Raw genomic sequence first — 6,620 nt, 5'->3', positions numbered from 1 at the left:
AAGTCTTGTTTTCGAAAACTTTGGCGCCTAAGTATTCACCCGTGACAATTAACCCGCGCAACCACAGCTACTCCAAAGTGGGCACGGAGCTTAGCTTGACGTTTGTTCTTCTTAGCATGAGGCACCGGGTGATAACCGAGAGAGGCAATTGCTAAGTTGTGATGCACTCATACCTTTACTAGCTAATTAAATGGGGTTTTCTAAATTAAAACTCTTAAAAATTGTTTTGTGGTGTCTATAGGTCTTTAGTATGTTATACCTTGGCTGCATGGTTAGTTGTTGATTGTTGAATGTTGTCTTGTTGATGCAATGTGATTGATTGTGTTCCTTTTATATTTTCCGGCGATAGATGCGAACAATTCCGGAGAAGAAGAAGAAGTGGAATCGGATGAGAAGATTATTTATATTGTTGGAATTCTTATATTGATGGAGTTGAAGAAGTACAGGGACAAATAAGCCAAGGCAAGCCATCTTTTGACCTCTGATTCGGTGTCTAGTTGGATGTCATTTGTTGATGTCCAAAGCACCTTGGTTCTATCTGTGTTGTTCTCCTTATTATTGTCATATATGTATGGTTGCTAGTGGAGTACTCCCTAGTGGTGATACTCCACTATTGTCTTTGTGATTATGGGATGCATGGTATCATGGCCGTGCTATTCCTCTTGGTTATCTTGTATGCTCGACTTGAGCATGTTCCATCTCAAGATAATGACTTACACTACACCCACCACTTTTGTAGTATAGAGGTATCAATGTCATGATCTTGGTGTATTCTCAACTTGAGAGGAGTATGCCGTGTACCCATTGGAGAGTATGTTGGATAGTGATAATCCACTATCTAAGTTGTATATTTAGCACCACAAATCTGAAAGTATAATCCTCCTTGTGTGGTCATAGTACATGTATGATCCACTCCATTACTCCTTTTCACACCATCTATGGCGTGATGACTCTCATCTCGGCCGTAGTGCAATAGTAGTTCAACTCATGAAACTTTAGGTTGGGAAAACCCTCAAGGTTTACCTTGTTGTAAAAGCTTTTGTTAAAACCTTGGGTATAATGTTATGCCCAAGTGAGAATTTATGAAAGGAAAGGATTTGGTAAAAGTGATGGGGATGAGAAAGTGGTTGGGATTTTATGAAAACTTTGGCGCCTAAGTACTCACCCATGACAATTAACTAGCGCAACCACATTACTCCAACATGGGCACGGGGCTTAGCTCGACGTTTGTTCTCTTTAGCATGAGGCACCGCATAACTATACAAGGGTACGGTTACCCCCGAGTCCGGGTTGTCGAGTTTGGGACAATAGTATAACGGGAGGCCTTCGGGGCTGACCCGTCCGGAGGACACTATGGGTCTCCTGGCTTGGCGGTGGAGCCACGCTCAAAAGGAGGTGAGCTGCCACGGTGCCGGGGAGGTACATACTCCATAGGGTAGGACCTCTTGCTAATTAGAATAGGCGAAAGGCTTCGACTGGTTATCCGATACCCACATACTTTCGTATGATGGCCCGGGGATGATCCCGGCGGATTTATCAGATCTTGTGGGGAAAGTGCGCAAACTCTGCAGAGTCAAATCTATTCGAATAGCCGTGTCCGCGGTCATGGACGGTTGGAATGGCTGTTGCTTAGCCTGATGAGTTTTGTTTTACAAAATTGTTTGACAAAGGAAAGGAAAGAACTTGTTTTGAAGTACCGGAAGGGTACGGGAAAGGATGTGTCGACCATATGGAGATGGTCGGGAAGGATAAATAAAATTGGGTTACCCCATCCTAGTGTTTTATGTTGTGGAACTCTTTTGAAGTAACTTCTTCAACAAAGATATTGAGATGTCATAGGATATCTTTTAGATTATCTTCTTCAACAAAGATATAGAGATGTCATAGGAACTCTTTTGAAGTATCTTCTTCAACAAAGATATAGAGATGTCATATGATCTTCTTAGTGTCCCCTTCAACTGTGATGTTGGGATGCTACATCCACAAGAGAAACTATTACTCTTTCATATGCTATATCCACAAGAGAAACTACTTCTCTTCTTCATGCTATTTCCACTGGAGAAATTAGCTCTTCCCTCTTGTCATCTTAGATTAGCATTTGTTATCTTGCACTCTTGCAAAGTACCTTCTGGATGGTTTGCGAGTACAATTCCAAATGTACTCACGGCTTTGTCCCTGGCTATTTACTTGGCCAGACTTGGAGGAACACGATGGATGAAGAAGGAGTTGACGACGTCTATGCGAGCTAGGAACGTCTTCCCAGTCAGTTGCCTGTAGGGTTATGGCAGATGACTTGGGTACTGCGCTGCTGAAGTGATGATGCTACTCTGATGTTTAGTTAGGCCCTCCGAGGCTATTATGTAAGTATTGGTCATGTGACCATGTTGTAATTTTCTTATTCCGCTTTGTAATGGATGGTGTAATTTGATATCAGTTCGGTTATGTGTTCACGGTGCACTGATCATGGGATCGTGAACTGTATACATAACAGGGAATTTCGGACAGCTAGTCCGGGGTCCCCACAAATAACATGGCCACACCCACACAGGCCAACACAAAGATCACAAAGCGACGCGAACTAACACTCCAGACGCGACACACCCACACCGCGCCAACAACCCTGCAAGGGCAAAGGAGGCAACCATCAATCAACCACATATGTCTTTCTTGTAGCACTTCTCTTCGTGCTTCTACACTCGTTTGGTCTAGCACCATCACTCTTTGACGTAACCTCACACCTAGGGTAGGAAGCTGCCAAGCTGGCGAGAAAAACACAGATCTCCTTGGCAACAAAAGGGCAAGGCACATGTGTCAACACTTCTGACTTAGCAACCACCCGTCTGCTACTCTCAGGTGATAGCAAGACTGTCGCGTCAACATCAGCACTCAACTCAAGGTCAAGCGCCTGAGTTGCGACCATGTCCATGCCCTCATGCTCAGGGGTGGCCGACTCATTAGGCAGCGACGATGGACCATGAGGAGAGAAACAACCGTAGAGGTGCACTTCCTCAACCACAGACAACATATGCTCAGAGGAATCAAGCGCAACCGGAGCCTGCGCTTTGGTGAGCCCCAACCCATCAAAAGGACATGCCTCAGCCGGCTCCAAAGAACCACCAACACACGCCAACAACAACTTAGCCACCTCTTCATGAAGAGGGCAAGACGCCTCCTCAACACGAACGTCAACCAGCTGAAGGAGCTCCATGCACATCAAGGCAACCTGGGACTGAAAGAGAGAGTCTATAGTGGTGTTGACCTTGATCTGCTCGCAACTCGTAGGAGAGGGTCTTGGCGACACCGTCGCAACCGAGAGGCCCACAACCTCAGCCCAACTCCAAGGCGACGAGGGACGAAAAAGTTGAGCAGACTGAGAGCGGCTCTGCTGACAAGGAGTAGAAGCGACCGGAGAACGAACACAGCTAACCATTCTAAACTCTCCAAATATGGCCCCTTTTGAAAAATTTGTAGTCCACTAATAATGCTCTGTCATGTGTAAGAAGACTGCCTTCGTTGGTCCAGCATTTAACAATCTTCCATTCGGGTAATATTCTGCAGGAAGAACTGAAGCACATAAAAGTTTTACCATAATTTATTAACTTCAAAGTTTGCTTGGCAAGTAACAAGCATAGCCACCTTGAAGGCATGTAGATCTCTAAAGCCCATTTCCCCATCTTTCTTTGGGATACACATCCTCCACCAAACACTTCGGTGCATCAGCTTCTCATCTTTAGCGCCTCCCCACCAAAAGGTAGCAATTGAGTCTGTATACTCTTTGGAATTTTGAAAACTGCCATATCAAAAAATAGGGATATTTTTCATAGACTGCACAAATTAGACAAAAAAACAGGCTTATCAAAGTTGGACTTCCTTTTGACTTTTCTGCACTTAACTTCTTGAGTAAATTTGGTTGTGCACAAGTTCTAAAAAAGTATATTCTCACCATTGCAATGAATAAGGCGTCTTAATTTTTCATGTTTTGTATTTAAATAAAAATTAATCTAAATATATACGGATAATTGGTATAAAATTAACATCATTATAAAGTGTTTTGCAATACAATCCAGTGATACCAATAACGTAAAATATAATCAAGATTTTGTTGCTAAGTTTTTAATCAAAAAACATCTTAAAATACGTGGGTGGCTTGTTCATAGAAACGGAGGTCACTGTGAAAATTTGAAACAATGATTTATATTTTCAGCATGTGCTAGACGTGCCGGAGAGCCTTTGCTTACAAAAGCGACCTACAAGATATGTATGCTTCCAGACATAGTAGGAGCAGTAATCAACTGCTGCCCCTCCAATCTGACGATCCAAGTAGTATAAATGATGGCCGGATTGTAAACCGGCTCCAACAAATTAGTTCGTCTCCAAGGTGTCTAGGTTACAACCGGAGAGCCTACACTAGGAGATCGGGCCTTTCGGTTCGGGCCTATAATGGACTCTAGTCGTTTTTTTAGTCCCGATCCTGTTATCAGTTGGGATAAATGGTTCTCCACGTAGCCGTGATATGGATTTGGGCTGGAGAATCTTTAGCCTCGGCTTGTAATTCCAACCAGGATTAACTATTATTTTTAATAATTATATTTTTTTTATTTTTCTAATTTTTTCTTCTTTTTTCTAATTGTTTAACTTGTTACTCTCCCATTTGGACCATTTTTAATGCTAATTACACTTAATATGTAGTTAAATTGTAGACTTGGTCATCACTTCTCGGTCGGTCACCCATCCGCACACTACTCCACCCTCAGCACGCTTAACTCCTTGGTTCTTTCCTGTTGTGCTCCTGCGAATGTGATTGTACCTTGTTGTAAATACTAACATATCAATCCTATTAACTCTTATACCATTGTGTCACATTTCTGTATTTTTTGAAATAAAAAACAATCTGTAAACCGCAATTGGACAAACAATATATACTTAATTTATTATTATAAAAATGTGAGGAATTTGAACATGAAATAATTATGTTTTATTCATTTATTATCATTATTATTATTATTAAATAATATATGCATTATTCATATAATATGGACAAATAATTAATATCTTTAAATCTGTAAACCGCAATTGGACAAATAATATATGCTTTATCTCTACTATTAAGAGCAAACTGGTGAATGTCTGGTGTCACATTTTCAGGATGGACAATAATACCCCCACGTCACAAAGAAAACGCAACTAACAAAACAACTCCAGCCTCGAGCGGCATGGCACATCTTAATCCATACTTCGCACTAATTAAGCCACCTAACTACTAGCTCCCGTCCCTCACGCGGAAGAAAGAAACAAAGTCCCAATCTGCTCCCGTATTATATCAAAAAAAAACTGCTCCCGTACTCCCCACGGGGCAAGAAAAGAGCCAATAAAAAAACAATTTACCCATCTGTGACCACCACCATCCCTACAACGCCTCTAGTCGATCTAGTAAGTGGTATGTGTCATGCATAAGTTCACTATATCCATCTAGACAATCTACCAAGCTCGCTAGCTTTTCTGTGTGTGAGTGCTAGCTACATCAATCTAGCGAGCTTGGCTCATTGCATAGAAATTAAATACAAAAAAAAGCAGAGTAAGAGCCGGCTGAAATGCGCGAGGGAGAGAGGTTACCTGATTTTGATGGGAGAATAGATAAATCGGCCCGGCGGGCGCTATTGTGCTTCATCGGTGATGTGATGGGATCTAGGGTGAGTCTTTGTGCGGAACAAACAGCGCGAACCGGAGCAGGCGAGGTAGAGAATGGAGTCAGTCACACCGTAATGATCCTTGATCATTCATGTCTAACTGATTTATATCAGTTTGATCCATTGACAAATTACGAAGATAAGGAATAAAAGATTCCATTGACAGAGACGAGTATTGGTGAAACCATTACAGTTGTGCCTAGTAATTAGCATATCTTAAGGCCACACAAGGCCGCACTCTGGGAGCTCGGCTAAATCGGAAAAAAATGGTGCACTCTAACTGAAATTGTTGTCCAAAAACGATCGAATCTCCTCTTAAATCTTCTCATCTCTTGCGGAGAGAGGGATTAGTGAAAGGGGGCACATACCAATCTAGATAGACTCAATCCGTAGGCCGCCGGATTCTAGCACGACGACGATGTGCTGGGGGTCACCCCCTTCCAGAAATCGTCCACATGCCAGACGTCGGCGTGGTGGAGAACAGATCCAGAAGTGTAAATCAAAATACAAGGAATTGAAAATTTTCTCTATGTCCGTAGCTATGCACACTGGTCAATCTAGCTATATAATTTTGCTTTTTTGTTTTGAAAATTATATTGCGAGATGAATGTTTTACGGAATTTATCTAGATGGATATATCATTTTTATCTACAAGGGTCTAATGTACCTGAAAGGGTTTGCTCAAATTAGGCTATCAAATTTGTCAACTATCCCAGAAAAACAGAACAACTTGTACGATATTCTTAATTTGTATGTTATTAGTAGTGTGTCTTTTCTGTTTCGAAATTTTATGAGATATTGATTTTTGACTATTTTCTTTGCATAGAATCTATTGCATGTATTTTTAGGAACAATTAAATATTCTTACCGGCGCACTAGGACACTAAGTATTTTACCATAGAGGTAATTTACTTCTAAATATGAACAGACCTA

The 6,620-nt window shown here is 41.6% G+C and overlaps 1 long non-coding RNA gene across 1 annotated transcript; it reads left to right on the top strand.

Annotated features, from left to right (window-relative positions):
• The first annotated feature begins 241 nt into the window (after positions 1–241).
• LOC139831306 (uncharacterized) lies at positions 242–2,450 on the top strand. The gene is made up of 2 exons (XR_011746005.1): positions 242–462; positions 2,196–2,450. It is a non-coding gene; the product is annotated as an uncharacterized lncRNA (long non-coding RNA).
• Positions 2,451–6,620: the final 4,170 nt, after the last annotated feature.

This window comes from Lolium perenne, chromosome 5, assembly GCF_019359855.2.
Source record: "Lolium perenne isolate Kyuss_39 chromosome 5, Kyuss_2.0, whole genome shotgun sequence".
In the NCBI taxonomy this organism is placed as follows: domain Eukaryota; kingdom Viridiplantae; phylum Streptophyta; class Magnoliopsida; order Poales; family Poaceae; genus Lolium; species Lolium perenne.
The sequence above is the reverse complement of the archived record's forward strand: the minus strand, read 5'-3'. Positions and strand labels throughout refer to the sequence as shown.